Here is a 25,586-nt window from a genome sequence, read left to right on the forward strand (position 1 = left end):
GAATCAATCCAGGTACTTTTAAAGGTAAGTGTCAAGACGAAATGATTTACAGCATCTGCTTTAATTTAACTGTTTTTAAGCTGTGTTAATGGTGTTACTATTTCATGTTAGTACACCGTGTCCAAGATGTTTTAAGCTTGGCTTGTGCTATATTCAGAAACCCTAGTCTTTAAAGTTATTTCTGAGATTCTTTTTGGCTGCTAAAAGTAACAGTAGGTGGGGACTGAGAAACTGGTCTGAAAGTGTTTCTTGAGGTGTTACTTCTGGAAATGACATCAAGTAAATCCTGCAACTGGTGTGTGAGAAAAGAGATATTGGAAAACAGTTATGAAGAATACATTGAGATGACAGCTGAGCCTGTAAAATAGACTCCAACATAAATGCTTGTTTCTTCTCATTCATGCTGGAACCAAGAACTCTTGAATGTAAACATACACACACAAACAGCCAGATGTACATACACAGATGCTTACACACACACACACACACACATGCACGCACACACACACATACACACACACACACACACACACACACACACACACACACACATTCACACAAACACACACAATCACATCCAATTAGTTCCTATCTTTCTCTGTGACCTATTTTTATACCAATCCATCATTGTTAAATAGAAAATGTTTTTCAACTCATTTTATCTTTTGTTGTTGTGGTTATTGTTAACCTACTACTTTCCTGTGCATTCACTATTCATTTTGTTGTTAACTATTAGCTCAAATATTAGCTATCTGGAGATCAGAAGTGGAGGTATTATTTCAGAAAACGAAGGGTTGATTTGCTGAACAGCTATGACCATGACATAAAATAGGTAACATGGTTCCCTAAGTTCCTGGTGTGATACATAATGGGAAAAACCAGTCACTCCTGTCATTAATTATGAACATAATGATCATTGGAGATAGATGTGCCTCTATTTTTACTACTGAAAATCTGGGATCTAGAATGTCTCTGCATTGATCAAGTAGCTCTGAGAGCATTGTGGAAAGGTTCTGGAAAGCTGTGGATGGCTGTAGGTTTGACATGCTATTTAATATTGAGGTAGCCACGGCTTCCTATAAAATTAAATAAGAAATAAAATTGCCCTTCAATTTTAATTTTAAAAATTTAAAAAAATACCTTATATTGGTATTTTCCCGAGTTAAAGACAGCTTTACTTAGTATTTGTATAAATGTTTTCATATCAAATGAGGCTGTTTTCAGTTCTTTTATACTGTATTTTCCAATGTTGTTTTCATTCTTTCTGAATATCATTCTCTCAGTTACTGCTTATAACCTAAATGTCCTCCTAACTTTAACTTCCATATTCAGAAATGCTGCCTTTTCACAAAAAATAATGTTGATTAAATATGTTTTCCTTTCTCCTTAAGATGAGAGACAAGAAGAGAGAGAAATTTAAAGGGAAAAAATGCAATCATTTACAGATAGAATTATTTCAGCTTTAACCTGTCAATATTTTAGCTGAGAACACTAGGATTTGTTTATAATAAAGGATATATGCTTTCTTTCTGTTATTTGTAGGCTGTGGAATTACAAAGATGCACATAAGAACAAATTCATATGAATTTACTGCATTTCCCCAATCATTGGTAACTAAAATCTGCATGTTTTTCTAAATTTGCATGTGAAAGCATTCATTCCATGTCAATACATTTCAGACAAATGATTGCAACATGATATGGTGGAATTTAATTACCATTAACTTAAGCCACAATTTAGGTTATGAAAATAAACATTCTTTGCTGGCAAAAGGACAAATGATTTACCAGAACCTTCCTTAGTAAATTCTTATGGCCTTAAAACTAAGTCATTAAAATTTTATAGGAGTTCCTCTTCAGGGCCAGGCGTGATGACTCAGTTTGTAATCCCATCTTTCATAGGCCAAGGCTGCAGAATTACCATTCATTTGAGGCCAGATTAAGCTACCTAGTAAGTTCTAGGCCAACTGGAGCTGCATAGCAAGAACCTGACTTCAACAACAAAGAAATTCCTCATTCGAAGACCTGCAAGATCAAACACACTGTTCAAGTAAAATGTTTAATATACATGTTAGTTATGAATATTTTGTTCTTAAGAAAAGAAAGAAGGTTAAATAGCATACCTAAAATATTTGAAAGAATATGAAGCATACATTAATAAGCAACAATATTTAGTGTACTGAATGTTGGGCCTCTAAAATATGTGACCATGGGGAAATTCTAGACATTGTGAATGTGATTCAGTGATGGAAAAAAGCCTTCGCAAACACTAGTAAGTAGAGGGTCTAGAAAGAAGGACCTCATTCTGACTCACACTGGGAATTCTATATCCAAAGACAAATAGCTTTCAGAAAGGAGACTCCAGACAGAGTCACGTGGCTACATACAGCCATGCACAAAAGCCAGACATGCTTACCTAAGACTGTAGGAAAGATATAAATGTTACCTTGAATTCTGGCTTCTGCTTTCTACAATAGAGAATATGAACTTCTGGCTTTATCAAGTCATAATTTGTTTCAGTTTTAATTTGTCACTCAATCTCTGGAAATGAAGATACTACATAAAATATGTAGACATACACATTTGTTATGGTAAAGCTGAAAATGCCTTTGTTGAAAGATGCTCCCCAAACACAGCAAACCTGTCACTAGAGAGTGATTTTATATAAAAAATGAAATACTATCCAGCTCTAAAGAGTAATTTGCAAGAAAAATGATTGGATTGAAGCTGGGCATGGTAGCACACTTTTAATTCAGGTACTAGGGAAACAGAGGCAGGTAGGGCTCTGGTGAGCTCCATGTCAGCCTGGTCTAAAGAGTGAGTTCCAGGACAGCCAAAGATACATAGAGATACCCTGTCTGGAAAAAGAAATGGTTGGATTAATAATATAAAGTATTATGCAACATCATATAATCTCAGCAAGAAATCTTCTCCCTCAGCTCAGGGACCCCAGTCTGACAGCTGGGGAACCAGCATTGGACCTAACCAAGCCCCCTGAATGTGGGTGTCAGTTAGGAGGCCTGGGCAGTCTATGGGGCCTCTGGCAGTGGAACCAGTATTTATCCCTACTGCACAAATGGACTTTGGGAGCCCATTCCCCACAGAGGGATACTCCCTCAGCCTAGATACTTGGGGGCCTAGGCACTGCCCCCAAAATGATGTGATAGACTTTGATAATCCCCCAAAGCCTCACCCTTCCTGGGGAGTGAATGGGTGTGGGATGGGATGGGGTTTATAGGGGACATGGGAGGATTGGAGGGTCAAGGAACTGGGATTGATATGTAAGATAATATTTTTTCTAATTTAAATAAAAATTTATAAAAAAAGAGAAAAATTCTCCCTCATATGTTGAAGCCTGCCAATAATGCATGTATATATGTAAGCAAATGTACATATTGATATAGTATAACATTTAGAAAAGAGAGTGAGGAAGGCTGCATGCCTATTAAGGGATAACGAGGACTGAATGCAGGCAATAGACACATGTTATGAAAGAGGACATAAAGCTAATTATTTTTTTACTTCTAACTCATGGATTTTGTTGTTGTTTTTGCTGCCACCAAAGCTCACAGAATATATTTGGTAGGAAAGTTGTAAAATGCAGTGTAAAGTTCCACAGTTTTAGAATGGCTACTCTTACTGCATAGAAGTTCACTGAGACTTTGTGTGTGGTAAAATTGGTGTGTGGTATTTTCTATCTATGAGGTATTTTTTTGTTTTGTTTTGTTTTGTTTGTTTGGTTGGTTGTTGTTGTTTTGCCATTTTAAACAATTGTTCAAAAAAACACAAAACAAAACACAAACTACAAGAAAGTGATCATGAAGCACTTATTTCATACTCTGAGCAATGTTGTGAGTGTACTGAATCAGCTCACCCTGCCACTGGAACTTAAATCTGCATATAAGAGTCAGGCTATCTCTACTTTTTCCAAGCAAAACAAATCCAAAACCTGATGTGTTTGAAGGATAGTATGAGGGGAACAAACTATTTAAAAAGGGACAATCATGGGATGGAACAAAACCACGCAGCTTTGGATGGCCACAGCTGTCCCACAGAGAGTAAATTAATATTACAAATACCATTTCAGGTATTTAAAATGACCTCACCATCAGCTGTGTGTGCTCTAAATATGTGGTTTATTTGAGCCCTTTATGCTCCATAGTTAGTTGCTTACAGTCCTTTCACTGCCTTGCCTTTGCCAGTACTAAATGCTGAAGAAATACTGGCATATGGACAAAAGAAAATAGGTAGTTAGTTTCTATTAGATTGTTGAATGCTTATCAGTAGAGACTAGGGGATCCGTCTCTATGACTGTTGAATGTGGTGGTCTCAACTGATCTGGTTAAGCACTGGTCTTAGAGATAAGCTCTGCAAGCCATGGCTGTAATTCTGTATAGTTTTTTTTTTCTTTTTCTTTTTATGGCTACAAATATAGATTCCCTACCCCCAATGATTTATTCTTCAAACTGGGCCTCATATTAACGATCTAATAAAATGAAATTATTTTATCTATTGTTTTACTTCTTCTAATTGTGTTACTAGCATTCTTACAATGAACCAAGTCATTACAAATGTAGATGCTTCCTCCAGGCATTATGGTCCTTGATATTTTTTCAGTGGAGAGGGCACACTTTTCAATGTAACATTATATTTGCAGTTTTTACTAATCAAAACTGCCTTCCAATTGCACTTTACCATAATGCTACGATGTAGAGAAATCTAAGATCTCTGTTTGCATCATGGGAAGGGGAGGGGGAAACAACAACATTATTTTATCTACTTTAAAATATTAGAGACAACAACAAAAACTCTATGGTATCTGAAACTCAGTAGTAGTGAAACAACAAAATATTTCATCTTGTGGAAACTTATTTCAGTCGCAAACTGTTCCAGGCTTTAAAAATTTAATACTTTTTTAGTGAAAATTCCTTTATTAAAAAAAAAAAGAAAAGTATGCATGTAAAACACAAGTGAATGGGGTGGCATAGACAAATCTATGCTTGAAGAAGAAATACTACTGTACCTCTTCAGCGGTCCGCATCGCAGCATCTCTCATTCACACTCGTAGACAATTCTATCCTTTTGGAAAGAAACTATTAGGATTAAAATTGCTCATATAATAGCAGATATTTCTTCCTTGTGAGTGATATTCAAGCTTAGGCTCAAACTCTAGCACAATAGCAGAGTAAGCTTGAGGGATAAACAAAGGAAGTGGGGGGACTTGTAGAAGTTCTCAGAGGTAGTTAGAGGAGGAGCTGGCGGTAGGGAGGAAAGATAGACTGAGAAAAAGGGGAGGGAGGTGATTCAAGAAGAAAAAAAAAAAATCCCTAAGACTCAAGGATGGGTAAATCTCCTCTTTACATAGTTTTTCAAAAGGTTTGTGATAACCAGCTTTTGTGTAAATAGATTTGATGGCTCTGAGCTGAAGGTGACTGACAGCTGAATCTAGACCCCCCTCTGGAGTGTCGCCCTGGGGATTGCCATTGTTGCCTGCATTTTCTTCAGACTGACCCAGTAGAAACATTATCTCCAAAGGACTCTAACAACAGCCACCCCCAAGCAGCCTAGGAGCCAAGAGCAGCCAACTTAGTCTCCCTTGAGCAGTAATTAAAGCAGTGAGAAGAACAAGGCTTGTTAACTGGGTTGAGCTTAAGTCTCTCTCCCAACTCTGATTTGAAGAAAAAAAAAATGCATTCAAGTATCTGAAGATTTTTCCCAAGCACAAATGTCAAAGTGGTTCTCTTATTCCTTTGTGAGCTGAAAACAAAACAAAACAAAACAAAACAAAAAACAAAACAAAAAACCTGGGTGCTCCTCAGGAAGTGCTAAACTGAAGAGGGCATTGTAGGTAAATGTCTTAGACTTTATTTCTTAGCAAAGCTAATGTGTTTACTGAGAGACAACTTCAGCCATGTCCGGTCACTAAGAGTTTCACCCAAAGTCTCAGCGAATTGCTCAGTACTACACAAAGCAAATACTTGTGTCCTGTCCTGATACATGGGTAACAAACATTTGACTCATTGGTTCACAGTGCGGGGCTCCAAGCTTGGTCCTGCTGTTCTCAAATGCATTTGCTCCACCTCCATGAGGCAGAAAGTGTTTATCTCTAACCTCTGAAAGTACTCTCCTCAAACCCCAGTGAAAGTCAGAATGTTGCCATAATTGGGCGAGTTATGAGGCCGACTTAATAGGCTGATAACATAAGGGGAGATCATAGCCACCTTTCAGGCTCTTATCTCCTCCAAGTCACTGGCCTGTACTGCCATGAGGGTTCAGAGACCAGGAACCAGTCAGAGCACACAGCAGAAGCTTCAGGAGAATTTCTAAAGCATCGGACTCCGGGTTGGTTTCTGTGGGTAAATGCCTTGTTACATTGAACATAAGGAGAGTAATCACTTATGAGGACAAGTTTGATACATTAGTCAAAGAATAAGTGAGTTTCCACTGCCATAGTTGAACATATACTGGGGAGGAGGCAGGCAGTGTTTCATAAAGCAAGATGGAATGATCCCTGCCAAAACCCTTTGATTCTCTTTTCCTATTCTGTATGAATGGAGTTTTGTCAACTCTTCTTATGCCCCCTTACTCATATATTCTTATTTTCCCCATCAAAACACGTTGTAAACTAAGATACATGAAGCCAGGGTTTCAGAATGTCTGACATTATAAGGGATCAATATTAATTTACCCAATTTTACTTCTTGCTTTTAAGCACATTGCTTCCCCCTGCCCCCAGCAACAGTTTTATGTTTTGGTGGATTTTTGTTTGTTACCTCTTAATGTTACTAGATTATCTTGAGATGTAATGAGTTTGCGGTTTACATACTTGTTTATGGAAATGTTTACCTTTTAGTCTTCATTGAGATTGTGAGAAGGTAGTAAAAGACGAATCTTAAACCTGGGATGGTAGCTATATTTTAGCCATGCAAGCCTGTTAATCTTCTTAACATCTCCAAATTTTATTTGAGTGACAAGAACTCATCTTTAGGTTAGTTGTTAGAGAGTGACTAAGATACCGTGAACAGAAGTTCATGGCACATGGTAGATGCTTGGTAAATACTGTCCTGGTAAAAGAAAACATCTCTGGTAGCGAAATAATTTCAAAGCAACAAAAGAACCTACAAGCCTTAGTAGGAAAAAAAATTCTTTGATTCAATTTCTTCAGCCTCATTCATGTATCTGCAACTCTAATAATATTATGTAGCTACTCTGTCTAGTGGGATTAATAAAACAGGATTATAAACTTATTCACCTGAAATGGTTTATGTACATTAGATAAATATGTAGAACTCTTCAGCAATAAAAAATATCAAGTTTCCCTACTCTATTTTGTATGATAAAATGTTGATACTTAGACAAAAGCAAGAATTGAACTGTAAACCATTATATTGTTAATTAAACATAAAATTCTGTTAAATCATTATGTTAATTTTCCCTGAAAATTCTGTCCTCTTAATAGTAGAGTTACTATTAACTAATGCAGTCTGAAAAATGCTTCAACTCCTGGATGTTTGCACAGTATTAATTTCTGGTGGGTATTCTTAGGAATACACTAGTTAATAAACAATATAGTAATCAGAATGGATCTGCACCTATTTCAGTAAAGTCTAAAACTAATGACCACAATGAGGTCTTATTTGGGTGAGATGGGATATTTGGATCGTGTAACTGCAAGAAGGCAGCAGATTCTAGCTCATTAGGAAACTGACCTATTCCTCATGAAGTGCATGTTGCTCCACCAAACATATTACTGTATTGCAGATTAAAGCTGAGAATTCAGTGTTGCTATCTAAAAGTTCCTGAAGGACAGGGCTCCCAAGCACACTTGCTATTGGTCACCAGTTGATGTCATCCTGTATCATGTAGGTTCTTGAAAGTCCACTGAACACACATGAGAGGATGGGATGTGTGAGAAAATTAATGCCTCAGTATTGTTGTAAAAACAAGTATGACCTCCCAAGCCTGTCAGACAGTCTTGGGGACACTCTGAAGACCCAACCTCAGATGTTAAGGACCATTGACCTATGAATTTGTGAAATCCAAAGGCCTGAATAATGCATGTTAGGTATGCAATTTTTCCATCTCTGCTTCAGGCTCAAAGGAAACTAGGATGACAAAGAAGTTTTACTTCAAGGACATTTAACAAAATGAATTCAGTCACACCTTCATGTATAAAATTCAATATTTAAGTTTCTTAAAATCATTATAGTGGGTTCCTTTCATTGAAGGCAAAGAAACCTCCTTTCTGATTTCAGTTAAAATGAAATTCAGACTTCTAGTTTATTATTGACAAAATGTGTAGGCCTGTTTGCCATTTGGTTTCTTAATTAAGGTGTGTGGATTCTGGAAAAATGAGTTTCTAGCAGTCAGTAAGGTGACTTTTCCAGACAATGGAGGCACAGAGCATCCCTTTAAGGATGGCAACTTTCTTTCATACTAACTGAATACAATCCCATCAGCAGAGCACTGTAACCCTAATTTCATTAGACGACTCATCAGAGTGCTTACTTAACATTGCCGTGATACATTTTAATTGGTCACAACTGGCTCCTTTTGTCTCAAGATTTCTTAAGTTATCTGCTCCTTTATAAGCGAAGACAAAAGCTGCCGGATCCCCAGTGTACTTTCCGTGTTTCTCTACGAGGACATCTGTACTCTGAATAGTTTTCGTCTTTCCCAACAGGTCTCCTCTCAGCTGCTCTCTGTTTGTACATCTCTCAAGAGGGGTTAATTCTTTACAGCTGTATCCTGCCTTCCCTGAATCTCACATGTGCAAATTATTAATCTTTTTTTCTATTGCTACAGCAACTCCCTAGGCCATCAACACCCCCTACCTAAAACTGGCAATTTTCCAAGAAAAACTTTTATACTCTTTGCCTGAAAAGATAATTTGGCCTCACTCAGTTTACATTGTTCCCAGGGAACAATACTAAAGATAAAGAAATAGAAACTTAACTTCTAAATAATTATTTAGAATTAGAAATTTAATCTGAAACTCCAGTCTCTCTTCACTGCTGTATAACAGTCTTGATTTTATATTTTATTTATCCTAAAAAACAAAACGAACAACAGCAAAAATCAGGAAACTTAGGAAAAAAACGTTCTTTTCAGTAGTTTTAGTTTTTTTGAGTTTTCATTTAAATTACATCATATTGGACTTTTTTTTTTATAAATGAAAACATCCTTTCTTTCATCATAAAAAAATTTTCCCTAATAAGACATAGATGCATTTATATTCTTAAGTTATGTTATGCATGTTTTCTTATATAAACAGGTTAATATTTATTTGTAAGGTAGAAAAATAAACTTTAGAGAGTCAGGTAAAAGCACGTATATGAGCATGCCTGCATTTTGACCAACAGGAGAAAAAAACTCTCAATTTTAGTGTGACATATACTTAATTTTAGATATTGCAATACCTTGGGACTCATAGACAGATGGCCATGGCTTGTCCATTTCTGATTTTCAAATCTACATTTTGATTTTTCTTCCCTTTATTTAGCTACTGGCTGGACTCTCTTATGACAACTGAAGCTTCAAAATAAATGATTTATTTTAAAAGTTAGATATGTCATAATAAAGCATTAAGAGTTTCCAGGAATAGTGTTTCTCAGTGATTAGATGCCTCTAGTGGTGTTAAGAGACAGCAGGCAGAGGGGTAGGAATTTTTTTTACCACCTGACAAGTGCAATAATCCCCCAGAACTGCAAGGCCTGGAGCATCTTATTGCTGTTATGAAACAGAATTTATAAATAAAAATAAGGAAAACAGCGAGAGCCATGAACTTCCCTGGCTCTGCTGGCATTGATGTGACGGCCAATCAGAAATTTCCATTCATGCCAGGATGGCCAAACCAATCATTTTAGCAATAAAACCAAGCCTAAGCAATATTAAAATGTTTTGTCTCAAATACATATTTAAACACAAAAGAAAGGTAAGTTCATTATAATTCAGACACACAATCATTTTAATACATACAGAAATTCTCCCCACAGACCAATTAAAAAGGCTTCCAAACAATAGTGCCTCTTAATTCACATAGTATTTTAACTCAAGCAAGTTACATTTCAACATTTTCAGATAAGCCATATAATAGTAGGGAAAGAGGGTTAGGATAACAGAGAGATATAAATTGCAGTTTGTATTATTTCAACTGCATTTTAACAGGTCTTGTGACTGAACTGGAATAAGAATGCAGAGGGGACAAATTTGGCGTCGATTATTTTTTTCATTACATGTATTATTCCAGCTTAAAAAAATGTCAGTTGCTTGTCATGTTAACTAAGAATGCATTCACTATTGTATGTATCTAAAGCTGGAGGTAGACTGAGAATTTTGCAAAGGACAGTTACAAAGAAATGGTTTTTCCTTCTCTCTGTATATAAAAATAGAACTTTCGGAAATGTCATGGCTGACACATTTAGCTGCTGGACATTGAAAACCTTCTTTCTGACTCACACCCTGTGACTGGAACTCTGTCAGAGTAATCAAGAGATGTTAGACTGTAGAGCACAAGCAGGAGGCCAGGTTTTGCTACTTGGCCTGGCTTTTTGAGCAAAAGAGGTTTACATTTGATTTGTAGCATAAACAAATATTTTTCACAGTCACATTTAAAATATATAACAGGAAGGATTAGCTGTGTCAAGTATTTGTACAGCTAATTAATATAACCAATATTTTGTGAGCATATGAATTTGATGGTGTGACATGGTGAGAGATAGTCTTGACCCAGTACACACCTCTGAGTTGAATTATGTTTTGATGTGGCAATGGAGTCAGCGATGACCATGACAACAAAGGCATGTGAATACAGTGAACCTTTGAACAGTACAATCTAATTTTAAAGATCAAAACTTGATTCTTAGATGATATTTGCCTCTTTTAAACATGGTGTGTAATTAGACTCTCTCTTTAAAAAGGAAAGATTAAGGAAGATTATAGTGCACAATCTATTTCTCCTAGTACTCTGAAAGTGTTGATTTTAGGGTTATGGTGTGCGTAAAATTTTTATCAGTAGAACCTTTAGACAGTTTTTACATAACAGTCAATTTTGTAAAACAAAGACTTTGACTAAGAAGCATCAGTATGAATATCTTTGGAATGGACAAATTCAGATATGGATGAGTCTTCTGTCACTGCCTAAGTGATACTTCCTAGCATTTTAGTTTAACCATACTGCCACTCTTCCTGGCTTTCCACCACCTTTGCCAACAACTGTATTCAACCTTTCAAAGTGAATGGATGGAATGGTTTTCAGACATTCAACAGATTATAAGGTTGTAGCTTATTGTTATTTGCTACTATAATTTACTGGGAGCCATTTCAACTGATTATTTAGTGTCCAATTTTATGTTTCCACATGTTAAATATGGCTGTATTCTGGCTTCAGAAAACAAGTTCAAATCCTGTCTCTGAGAATTACAAGCTGTATAGTCTTATAATGTGGAAAATGGCTATCCATTCACAAGCTGTGAGCCTTTCAAATAATGACAAAAGGAGATTAGTGCAAAGTCTGTCATCAGATACACTTAGAAAAATTAATTGTTCCTCTGTCTTAGATCCTTTTCTGGCTGCTGTGGCAAAAATGTCTGGTAAGATGCAGTTTGAGACAAGATGGTTTATTTTGTAATAGTCTGAGTGTATAATCTGTTATGGAGAGAAAAGCAAGGCAAAAAATAGTGGCTCCCATTGTGGCAATATTTGTGGAAGGGGGCAGCAGGTCACATTGGGTCTGCAATCAGAAGGCAGAAAAGGATGAGTACTTCTACCCATTCTACCCAGTTTATTCTTCTTATTTAGGCCAATGGCATAGTGTCTGTCAGGAGATTCAAATCCAGCCAATGTGACAATATAGAATAGCCATAACCTTTCTTGTCCATCTTTCCATCTTTTTAGATGTATTTTTATTTATATTTGTCTGTGTATTCTTGTTCGTGTGTGTGTGTGTGTGTGTGTGTGTGTGTGTGTGTGTGTGTGTGCTCAGAGGCCAGAAGTGGGTGCCAGATTATGTGGAGCCAGTGTTACAGACAGTTGTAGGATGATCCATGTGGAAGCAAGGAACCGAACTGAGGCCCACTGGAAGAGGAGAAACATTGATGCGGGATGTCTTTCTGTATATATGTTTCTCTTATTGGTTGATGAATAAAACACTGTTTGTCCAGTAGCCAGGCAGGAAGCATAGGTGGGGCTATGAGACATGGAGAGTTCTGGAGAGATGACACAAAAAGAGGCTGCAGGGAGATGCCATGTAGCTATCAGGAATATAGCCAGTGCCAGGCATTCTTTGATACCATAAGGCCATGTAGAAACACATAGATTAATAGTTATGGGTTAATAATTAAGAGAGAGCTAGCCGTAAGGAGCATGATCCATCAGCCAAACAGTTTACAGTTAACATAAGTCTTTGTGTGTTTATTTGGGGCTGAAGGGCAGTAGGACCAGGCATAACAGAAACTCTGTCTGCTAACCTCAGACCACTTCAGCTCTTCAACCACACCTCTCTTCCTCAATTAATTCCATTTGAAAATTTAATGTATAATCTTCTTTATCCACATTTTTAATGGGTTACTGTACCTAAGTCCATATTTCCCAGAGACTTTTGCCTTTTTAGATAAAATCTATTCAAATGAGCAAGACCTGTTATTTCATTTATTTTTTTAATTAATTAATTTATTTATTTTATATAACCACGTCCATTTAACTGAAAACAAACATTTACAGACAATATTTGGGAATTTGGGCATCGTTCTTTCCAAACTACTTCCTGCTGGTAAGGGGCGCTGTCATGGGGGATTCTAAGAAGATGCAGAAATCCTGGCTGTAGTCTGTAAGGCTGCTTTGTCCAGCTGTTTTGAATGTAGGATCACCTGGTACTCCGTTTCAGGCGAAGACCTGTTATTTCAAATTACTTTGCCCATGTCCTGTGCTAGGTCACAACTGTATTCCTTTATCCAGCATTTACAGTTCTGATTTCTTCCAAGTAAATGCTTAACATTCCAGAGCTTAGCAGATAATTTCTTACTATAAAAACATTTAATTATTTAAAGAATCTTAGATTTGAAAAGATGCTTTGAATTAGGGATCACAATATTTACTGTATGTGTTTGGGCTTAGTTCCTGTAAGATAACAAGGGTGAAACAGTTCTAGAACATTGGAAATAGAGACCAATTGATTAGATGTCATCACACTTGAGATTAAGACTGGGGAGCTGACAGGTGGGAAAAGACTGTCCTGATGTAGCTAAAGCTTGCTACCCTGACATTTCTGCACTATGCCCAGGTAGACCTTCAGATTTAAACAGCAGAAAGAGTGGTAGCGAAGAACCATAGGCATGATATTTATTAGAAATCTGTCAGCTAATTTTGTTGTTGCTTACTACCATAGTCTAATGACTATGGCTCCTGGTTCCTATCTAGACCATGGGTTGCCATCTCAGACCCTCTTAAAGACTAAGGTTAAGTTCATGTTCCAACAATGACACTAAAGCTCACAGTGCCATGTGACTTCCTCAGCATTTGTTATTGTAAATCCAACCCTCCAGACCTGTGGTTTAAGAAGGCCACCTTTGGCTTCTTTGTTCTTCTCAAGACATGTCAGATTTCAGAAACATATTAGTTTCTTCAGTTCACAGGTGTGTAATATAGATCATTACAATAAATGTGATCTAGTGATTCCAGTCTCCCCATTGACTGAAACAGAGATCTTAATGTAAATGTTACTTTAAATATTTTAAAATGCTTTTCATAGCCCATCCTACCATACAAGTTAACTTTCCTTGTGAATTTCACCACACTCTAGAATTATTAACATTTGGGGTTGTTTTCCTCAAGTTTATTGTTATATCTGTAAAGACAGTTTGGCTAATTGCACAACAATTCAATAATTTGACATTATTCAAGTATGCAATTTAATTATTTTCTTTGCATTAACTTGAAATGATTCATATCACCTTAATTGGAATCATATATTTACATCTGTATTTATTTTGAGATAAATAAATATTGATATACTCTTTATGGAAAATATAATCATGTCAGGTTTTATGTTTTAAAAATTGAAAAATAATTAATTTACCTGTTCACTGAGTTTTCTGTAGTCAAGAAACTCATAGTCTCTAAAGTTTAAAAGCAGAATGTTTGTCATTCTTACTTTAGCAGATATCATAACCTTTGTTTAAAATTCTAATGGGCAAACTTCTTTATATTATTATTATACATAGCTCAGCACCAGTCGTTAAATCTAAATCCCCCTGAGATATTGCATTTGAATACTTGAATTTTAATGTGGAACACCTACATTTTTAATACTAAGTCTGAAAGCACCCTGACCACGTATTAATTGAACAGGAGTGTCTATTCCAATTGTCGGTATTGGGGATTAGACTGCTTACAAATGAAGTCCATTGATTAGGTCACATGGTATCATTGCAGGGATGTGAAAAATTCTGAGCTCTGGTTGTGCCCTCCCCTTGGGGTGTTCACTCTTCTCTGTGACCCTCACTTGCTTCAGGATTTTTAAATTTGCTGCTAACTAAGGTGGATGCGTTTCCTGACCTTGCTGGTGGGAATAGTCCAGAAGTCTCTCAAGTGCTGTAGGAACTAATTAATATGCATATTATACTAAGAAAGAATCATTAGTTTATGGTTATCTGTGAGAGAGCACAGAAGCCATGGTGGCTCATTACTAAAGACATGCACATCTCTAATACAGACAGGCATCTTCATTTACATGGGTGAGTTTAGTTTACAACTTAAAGTAGCTGGCAAAAGTTTTGATTGTATGGAAATATATGAATTTTTCATGTTGCTTTTAAATCACCTTCCTCTGATTGATGGGCACTACATGGAGAATAAGTGTAGAAGTTATAAACAGTCTCAATCTTTGAAAAGTACCATCCACACAGAATGAAGGTGCAGTCAAATAGAAATTAGTAACTTTATTACATTTTAATTCAAGAAATAATTAAGAGGAAAAAGTACTCTAACAGCTTTTATACAAAAATACCATGTAGAAGAGGGATAGTCTTTTCTAAAACTTCCCCCTCTCTATTAGACCTCATGTGCAAACTCAATTGTTCATAGTACAGGCTAAAACAGGAATTGACAGACATCAGGGAGATAACCAGTACCCAAAGAGTCAGAAATATCAGCTAATAGGTGGTGATAAAGAGGTCAGTGTCAGGGTGACCTGGGGCTGGACATAAAACGGGAGCTTTAAAAGCTTTAGAATTGATGTGTTGTGAGTTTTTGATGCTGAGAAACAATAGTAGATCAGGGAAGAAGACCAAGTAAGGCACAAGCTGTAAATTGAAAATATAAGTCAAATGCTGAGTTCCTCAAGTTGAAAATTGTCTCACCTCTCTCTTAAGACCACTCCCAGGATGGGACCTTTATTGACTTTAAACATCAAAGACCTCTGCCGAATCTTTGGGTATAATATTGCCTAGCTGAGTATAACTCATAGATCGCTAAGCTCAAAGTTAATCACATAGGAGAAGCAGTCCATGTGCAAAAATCAGAAAAACAATGCCAAAAATTAGGGGAAACTATCTAGGATATTGGTCCTTATGGTAAAGGCACAGAGTTGGTACAATATATGATGCAAAATATACACTTTTCCACAATAAAAAAAAGTGACAGGAAGAAAAGCTCTTATTTTCCAGGCCTTTTACTTTCAGAGAAACATTTTAAACCAATAAATATTACTATGAAAGGTAAGAGTGTTGAAGAACTGCCACTTAAGTAGACATGAAGTTAACTTAGAATTTTTTTTTAAGTAATAAAGAAGAAACTGATAAAAAGAAGCAAACATGAGCTGTAAATTGGAATGCACGATAATTGATTCAATGCCATGTGAGGACAGTAGAGAAGAACCAAGGAAGTTGGGTCAATGGAAAAAAAAAATAAATTCTGAAGGAAATGTAGGAAAATAACTCAAGAGGAATGAAGTGTATCTCAAATACCCGGGGAAGACATTGAAGCATGCAAATATATGTATAATGGGAGATTCACAAAGACAGTAAAGTGAGAACAGGAGTGGGTAAATGTCTGAAGGGCACACATTTATGTCTGTCTAAAAGTTGATAGCTAACAATGCTGCACCCAGACATCAACAGATTCCCAATAGTAAAAAGTGGGCATGTCAAAGAAGGAAATTAAAACCTGAAGAGAAATTCTTTAAAATTAAAGGCTACATTTTTCTTCAGAGGAATCTGTAGAATAAACGGTAGCTTTTGACAAACGGAAATTATTGAGAGAAACAAAACAAGAATTCACTGTCAGCAGACCTTTGCTAATGGAGAAATAATAATGAAGGATCTTCTTTGAGGGGAATGGAAGGGAATGCAACAGAAAGATGAATCCCAGGGAGAAGTAAAGAACATTGACATATATGTTGGAAACAGAAGATGGGGTCAATGTGTATTTTCTCTCTTCTTTAAAATCTATTCTGAATAATGTAGCCATATAACACAACATTACAACAGTGCAGTTTGGGCTCAGAGCATAACCACATGTAGCATATGCAGTGCATTTTGGCTGCAGAGGAGAAAATGGGCTTATTAGGGATAAACTGTTTTTACTGGACTTAATTCACATTAATTCCTTAAGTACACAATAGTATAGATTTTGATAAGCTAAGATATATGCTATAGTGTCCGGGACAACAATAAAGTAAATGCCATTTAAAATTATTAGATCATTCTCAAGGCAGAGACATGATTCATATCTGAGAAGGTTGAATATTTTCCACACTGATTAAAAACTTACATGTTATACCATAAATGTATACTATTTTGTATTTTATGTTAGAGACAAATCAATGACTAAAAATTATACTGTACTCCAACAATACACAGAACTTTGTGTTACTTAAATAGATAAAAATTAAAAAGGAAAATATAATCATAACACCATAATTTTTGACACCAAGCAATACAGTAAAGGTAACAGAAAATATAAATATAAATATATACCATATAGAAATAAGAAAAGCTTAGTCACATATGGAATTCGAAACCAAAGAGATTTTATTGAATATTCTCTGATCATAGGGACTGCAAGTGTCAGGTGGAATAATAACGCAAGAATTTGACAACCATGTCTAGGGTAAATCTTCCCACATCAGGAAAGCCAATCTAAATAATCCCTGCAGACATGTCTATTAGCCAAATGCATAGAGGATCCCTCACTGAGAATCTTTCTCTCATATAATTGTAGTTTGTGTCACATTCACAATTAAAGCTAACCATCATACTATATGCCATTTGTGGTTATTAGTATTGAACCCAGGTCCTCAAACATGCTATCCACTGAGTTACAATACAAGCCTACAAGATGCACCTTGGACTCAAAGATGTAGAGATATTGAAATACAAATACGGGAAGCCATTATTTGATTAAAAATAATCACAACAAGGAGAGGATATCTAAATTAATATCAGACAAAATACAATTTGAAAAAGAAATAGTATGTGAATCATAGAAGCTGGTGGGCTTCTTTGGTAGGCAAATGTACTTGATATGTGAGCTTAAACTTAAGTGAGAACCCTGAAATCCATGTAAAAAGTTAGATATGATGACACACATAAAAATTTCAGCATGAGATAGGAGGCTGGGACAGGAGATTTGCCTGGAAGTTTTGTGGTCAGCTTGCCCAGAGTGCACAGTGTAATGCAAGAAACAAAAGAGAAACTGCCTCAAGAAAGTGGAAGACAAGAAACACTCCATAAAGATATTCATACCTGCTCCTGAATATGCATGTGCACACACACGCGCACATGCACATGCACATGCCTACATACATATTTGCATGCCCACAATGAGTAAAATTTAAAAAATGACTTTAAGGGCTCAACACCAGGAATATAAAAGTATTAGTATTGTAAAGAAAAACTATATATTAAGCAAAATCTGAAAATTAGAGAAGCATCAATAATTGAAATGGAAATTTCTTTTTTAATTTTACCTTTTATTAAACATAAATTCTTTTCTCATAAATAATCCTGATTATAGTTTCCCCTTCCTCTACTCCTCCCTGTTCTTTCCTACCTCCTACCTTCCCCTCCCCTCCAGAGAAACTCTCTTCTGTCTCTCATTAGAAAAGAACAGTCCTCTAAGAGAAAAACCAAGCATGACAAAATAAAATATAATAAGACAAAGCAAAAACTATCTTATCAATGTTGAGAATAGCAGCCCAACAGAAGGAAAAGATCCCTAAGAGCAGGACAAAGAGTCAGAAACCCATTTATTCTCACAGCTAGGAGTTCCATAAAATTACTAAGCAAATAGCTATAATACTCACAGGACCTGGTGGAGACCCATGTAGGCCCTATACTTGTTTCTTCAGTCTCTGTGTCTTATGTGTCTTGCTTAGTTGATTCAGAGAGCCACATTCTCCTGTTGTCCTCCCTCTTCTCTGATTCTCACAGTCTTTCTGCCTTCTCTCTGATTTAGTTCTCTAAATTAGACTCTCACTAACTTACACCCTCTCTCTTCATAATCTCTGACTGTGTGGTCTCTGCATGTTCCCATCTGCTGCCAGCTGAAGCATCTCTGATGATGAATGGATAAGGCCACAATATATGAGTATAGCTGAATATCATTGGATGTCATTTTATAGATTTTTTTTTATGGGCAAACTTGGGGGTGGGTGGGAACAGGAGTGGGGAATCAGATATGGGTGGACTCAGAGTGGAAAGAGAAAGGTAGGAGAGACAGCTGGAATTGGGGGAGCATTTGAGGGGTGGTGTGCAAACCTAGTGCAGTGGCAGCTGGAATGTATGAAGGTAATCCTAATGAAAACACTTGTTGCTACCTGAGGCTTCCAGTGGCAGAACTGGAATGTATTCATGGAGTTTTTGGCCAAGGGGGTCTCACGGAAATTCCCAAACAACCCAGGCTGTTGCTAAGACAAAGGGTTGCTCTCCACAGACTGATAGTGGGGACCCATTGCCAAGGACATTACCCACAAAACACATAGAACATAGAAAAGTTGAGTTGGAGTCTACCGGGGCCCTTCACCCCTACACTGTAGTCTCTTTGGTGTCGGTAGGTACTCTATAGACTACCAAAAGAGAAGCAAAGGCACCAACCCAGCTACAAAACGTTTGACCTACAATCTTTCCTGACTAAAAATATGTAAGGGCAGTGGTTGATGGGAGATGTCATTCTGTATATGTTTCTCATACTGGTTAATAATAAAGCACTGTTGGCCAATAGGAAAGGAAGATAGGAGGGACTAGGAGACAAGGAGGAAATAGGAAGTAGGAAGGGAGAGTCAAGATGGAGAGTCTGAAGAAAGCAGTATGCCGCTGGCTCCCTGGTAAGAGAAATACATAGATCAGCAGAAATGGGTTAATAATTAAGGCAGAGCTAGCAGATAAGAAACAAGTAACCGGGCCAACAGCATTGTATCAAATACAGAGTCTCTGTGTGTTATTTGGGGCTGGCGTGGCAGCAGGACAAGACCGGGAGGCGGCAGGCAGAAAACCCGTACTCCTTACAGAGGGCACCCATGTGGCTAGTAAAAACTTCCACTTAAAATTTAACAAAAGATTAAAAAAGGGTTTTAGAAACAAAAGAACAGAGATGAGCAAGGTTTCTTGGTAGCAGCATTTTTCTCGGTTGGACTCTGATTTGCGAGAGACAAGCAGATATTTGCACTGCTCCTTTAAGGGAAGGTTCCTGACTCAGCATAAGCAGCAAAAAACCGCACGGCTTTAAAAAAGCACTGCTAACAATTTATTGGTGTGTATCAGAGCTGGCAATGGCAGTGACCACATCTCCAAGACGGCAGCATGCAGACCAAGGCAGTGAGCACAGCTTTCAGAGCTGGCAGTAAAATAGCTGCCGCCATGTTTGATAAACTGCCGCAGAAACAACTATGAATTTCATTTTAGCAATGCTGTTGTTTACCAGATAAAAGACTTGTGGCCAGACGAAGATAAAGATTTACAGTAAAGACAGATTCATATTAAGAAGAACCTCTAAAGGTTTACAGTGTGTTTTAAAATATACGTAGACATGAAAAAAATGGTTTTAAAGAGACAAAGAGGAACTGGGTGTTGTAGCACACGCCTTTAATCCCAGCACTATGGAGACAGAGGCAAGCAGATCTCTGTGATTTGCAAAGTAAACCTGGTATGCAGAGTAAATTCCAGGACAGATAAGAGTTACACAGTGAAACCCTAAATCAAAAAATGAAAAAATAAAAGTAAAATAAACAGAGTAATAATAAAGCCACGTAAAGATGAAAAGCTCAGAGAGAATCTGGTTCTGTATGCTATTGTATTGTCTCTGCATTGTTTGACTGCTGAGAAAATAACAACAACTGATAAAGGAAATGCTGCTGGATTAATTCAATTTATATATTTTAAAAATGCTTTGACTCCAACATCCAAGTTCAAGGACAAGTTACTGGGGAAAAGGATTTCTATTTTTGTTTCCACAGAAAATGAAAAGCTGTGGATTCCTTCCAGACTAATGTGGTTTGATCAAGCCAGGCCCCCTGAAACAGAGTCGCTGGTGATCCAACATTCAAAACAGCTTGGACAAAGCAGCCTCGCAGACTACAGCCAAGATTTCTACAACTTCTTAGGATCCCCATGACAGCGCCCCCTATCAGCAGGAAGTAGTTTGGAAAGAACGACGCCCAAATTCCCAAATATTGTTTATAAATGTTTGGTTTCATTTAAATAGACTTGGTTATAAATGGGTAATGATCACAACCAATATTCTTTATAAAGGTAAAAAGGGAATTATGGTATACATATGGATACTTTGTATTGGAATGGATTTTCATTTATTGATACAATTTAAGGTCAATTTTGTGATATGTATATTCTCCTTTTGTTTAGGTATTGTGTTTATATAGCTCATTTAGAAATGTAATGTATATACGCCTGCCAGAATGGCTAAAATTAGAAACACCAGTGATGACTTATGTTGGAGAGGATGTGGAGAAAGTGGAACACTCCTCCACTGCTGGTGGGAGTGCAAACTCATACAGCCATTTTGGAGATCAGTATGGCGGTTCCTCAGGAAAATGGGAATTAGTTTACCACAGGACCCGGCAATCCCCCTCTTAGGCATATACCCAAAGGATTCACATCAATGCAACAAAGACATCTGTTCAACTATGTTCATAGCAGCACTATTTGTAATAGCAAGAACCTGGAAGCAACCTAGATGCCCTTCAATTGAAGAATGGTTAATGAAGATGTGGCACATCTACACAATGGAATACTACTCTGCAGAAAAAAATAATGGTATCTTGAAATTCGCAGGCAAGTGGATGGCACTTGAAGAAACCATCCTGAATGAGGTAATCCAGTCACAAAAAGAGAAACACAGTATGTACTCACTCATATATGGATTTTAGAACTAGATCAAATGATCACCAGCCTATAATTCACATCACCAGAGAAACTAGGATACAAGTTGTATTCTAAGAGATTCATATAAAGTCCCTCACAGAACTGGGAAGGGACAAGTCCCCCAGAGCTCAGGTAAAGTGGGGGAGGACAGCTAATGGAGAGAGAAGTAGGAGAAAATGAGAGGGAGGAGAGGAAGGCATGTGCGACCAGGAGGATTGAGCCTGGTTAGGAATGGAAAATAGGAAAGAGAGAAAGAGACAGAGACAGAGAGAGAGAACATAAAAGAGGGAGCCAGTATTGGTTTGAAGATAAAGTTGAACACAAAGAAAGGTCGAGGGAACTACAAGACTGCTCCCAACTAACAATCTCAGCTTCCCTGGAAAGGCTATCATAAATGCCCTTCCCGGAGAGTGAGATCAACAACTAACTTCTCCATGGAGTCCTCAACTAATGCCTGTTGAAAACAGGAGCAAACACCCATACATAAACACTGAGTCGAACTAGAACCCAGAAGCAGATGGAGAGGACAAGACCATGCGGTAGAAGTACATAGAGACAGCTTACCTGAACAAGGAGGAGCTAAGGGCCACTAGACTGATAGCTGGGAAGCCAACAGGGGACTGACTCGGACCCCCCTGAATATGGGTCTCAGCCAGAAGGTCTGAGCAGTCTAAGGGACCTCAGACAGTGGAGCCAGGATGTATCCCTGGTGCACAAAAGGACTTTGCAAACATATCCCTCATGGAGGGATAACTGCCTTATTCTAGAGATAGGAGAGAAACCCTAGTCCCTACTTCACAGGACCTGTCAGATCTACATGACCCCAACTGGATGGCATTCCCCTACATATGGTATTGTGGTGGGGGGTTGGGAGGGGAGGGTGTTTAGAGTGCATGGGAGAGGGTAGAGAGGGCAAAAGGGAGGGAAGGAGGGAGAAAGGGCTGAGGGGAGGGAGGGAGGGAGGGAGAGGGAACTGGGATCGACATGTAAAATAATAAATTAAAAAAAAAAAAAAAAACGCTTTGACTCCAAAATTTAAGTTGAAGAACAAGTTACTGGGGAAAAGTATTTCTATTTTTGTTTCCACAGAAAATGAAAAGATGTGGATTCCTTCCAGACTAATGTGGTTTGATCACACCAGACTGCCTGAAACAGAGTACAAGCTGATCCTACATTCCAAACAGCTGGACAAAACAGCCCTACAGACTACAGCTAGGAGATCTGAATCTTCTTCGAATCCCCCAAGACAGCGCCCCTTACCAGCAGGAAGTAGTTTGGAAAGAACGACGCCCAAATTCCCAAATGTTGTGTATAAATGTTTGTCTTCATTTAATTGGACTTTGTTATATAAAATTAAATTAAAAAAAATAAAAAGAAATGTAATGTATAATGTAGTACAGATAATCGATTATTATCTATGATAGTCAAAGTTTAGAGTTAAGTTAGTTAGCTTTTTCAAGATACACAGAGATGTATTTGAGATAGATAGGCATTCTTCAAACCTTTCAAAGACCTACAGAATATGGCATTTAAAATGGTTTAGGGTTTTCATGACAATGAGACATAATTGCTCTTGGCAATACCACCTGCACCAGAAAAGAAGATGGACATTGAAGAAACTCGTTTTGGAGTTTGCTTCCAATATGACAAGACTAGCCATTTGGACAAGATACTGCTCTTGTCTGGACTGTTTGACTTTGTGATGTATAAACTGGACATGCAGGATCCACAGAAAAGTGACTGCTGATTCAAGATAGACATTGCTACAGAGTTCCTGCTTCATGGAAGAGTCTGCCAGACAGTCTGCAGGATACAGAGAAAAGTGACTGACAAACTGCCAACAAGAAGACAGTTTAAAGTTTCCTGCTTTGCTGAAGAGTCTGCCAGACACACTATGGCCTATGGGCTGAAGATGGAAGATTACAGAAGAACTTCAGGTGACTGACAAAGGCAAGATGTCTCTGTCATTTGTAGAGTTTATATATTATCCTTCTGTGGTCTTTGAAGGAGTTGAAGACAGATAGTTATGGTATAGACTTTAGACACACAAAGATAGAATAGATGATGGAATATTTTCTTAAATCTTGCTAAATGTAAATGGGCTAAATAGTGTTAACTGTGATTCTTATTTGATAACTGTTATGTAATATATTTTGCGATGTTAAGGTTAAAACCCTTCTTTTTATTTAGACAGAAAAGAGGAGATGATGGGAGATGTCATTCTGTATATGTTTCTCATACTGGTTAATAATAAAGCACTGTTGGCCAATAGGAAAGGAAGATAGGAGGGACTAGGAAACAAGGAGGAAATAGGAAGTAGTAAGGAGGAGCCAAGATGGAGAGTCTGAAGAAAGCAGTATGCCGCCGGCTCCCCGGTAAGAGAAATACATAGATCAGCAGAAATGGGTTAATGCTTAAGACAGAGCTAGCCGATAAGAAAGTAGTAACTGGCCAACAGTATAATATCTAATACAGAGTCTCTGTGTATTATTTGGGGCTGGCGCGGCGGCGGGACAAGACTGGCAGCAGGCGGAAAAACCGTACACATTACAAGTGGTGGCACAGAACTTGTGGAAGCTGCAAAGCAATGCCTGATTTGACTTAAGGACCATTCCAGGAAAGTAAACACATGGCCTCCAGTAACCAAGAACCAGACACTAAATGCTTAGATGGACTGGAAACTAGAAAACTAGATGATTAGGTTTTTCCTAGGGCAAAACCAAACACTACTGGATTTTTTTTTTTTAAAAAGTATCAAATTGCAGTTTCAGCTTGGTGTTAAATACTCCAACTGATAGGCAGACAGAATCTAAAAGGCTTGAATTTCTCCTTATACAGCTTATATAACTGACAGCTATGGAAGGAACACACTGAACCCATTTTTTTTCCAAGTATAAAAGAAACATGTTTTAACTTAGGTCAAATTCTAAGCCATGAATTATATCTTCATATAACCAAAGAAGTTTTAAAGGATGTTAACTAAAGTGGAGTTAAATAAAAATCCTGCAACATATGTCCTTCAGGAAAATTCCAAATACTTGGACACTTGGTATTATGTTTCTGAATGACCCATGAGCTATATATACTACAGCTTTAAAAATTAAAAATATTTTGAATTGAATCAATGGGGACATGGAGAATCAATATAATTTTCAGCCAGAACACTACATAGAAGAAAATGTATTACTTTAAATGCTTCTAATTTTTTTTCTCATGATGCGTCTCCATTCATCCATTCAACCATGCAGGTGAGAACCTGCAAAGTTACTATAATCAGGCATACTGTGCTGAGTCAGACAGACTCTGTTCCCCTGAGCTCACTGCAATGGAGGAAGGTACAGTAATCAAGGAATTGCTTATGACTATGTTATCATGAATTTTTAAAGGATTTGCTGGAAAGATAACATGTTTACATAAAACTCGAGTATTCCCAAACTGTATTTCCAATTATAGATGCAAACATTAGTAAATTCATAATGTTAAAAACTTCTCTTTTAAAAGTTTGTATTACAGAACCCAAGTATTCTGAATAAGACTTAGAGAGGGGGTGACAGTATCCACTAAACCATCTGCCCAAGTACATTTGTAGTTTTTTGAGGAATCTACATATTGATTTCCATAGTGGTTTGATTAGATTACATTCCTACCAATTGCATAGAATGGGTTCCATTCATCTATGCTCTTGCCAGCAATTGTTGGTATCTATTTTCATAATGGCTTCCATTCTGACTGTTATGAGATTGAATCTCAATATAGTTTATATTTGAATTTATCTGACGGCTCATGTTCCATATGTAGTTGTTATTACATCACTTTAGAACTATATGCTTATTTCATTATCCCAATTACCAATTGGATTGTTGATTTTGTTATTTATGTATTTGAGGTAATAGTCCTTTGTTGTTTGTAAAGGTTTAATCCTATTTTTAGGCTGTCTCTTTAATCAATTAACTGTTTCCTTTGCTGTAGCTAATGCTTTAATTTCCTTTTTTTTTTTTTTTTGTTTTGTTTTCATTTGTCAAGTGTTGACATTATTTCCTGAGCAACTAGAGTCCTATTGAGAAATTTCTGGTTTATATTTGCATCATTAACTATTTATCTGACTTTTTTGTTTAATAATATCAAATGCTGAGTTATTAAGGTAATGTCCTTGTTGCACTTGCCATTGTTTTTGGTACAAGGTAAGAGCTAGGAATTCAGTTTTATTCTTTGT

Source organism: Phodopus roborovskii, unplaced genomic scaffold (assembly GCF_943737965.1).
Source record: "Phodopus roborovskii unplaced genomic scaffold, PHOROB, whole genome shotgun sequence".
Lineage (NCBI taxonomy): Eukaryota > Metazoa > Chordata > Mammalia > Rodentia > Cricetidae > Phodopus > Phodopus roborovskii.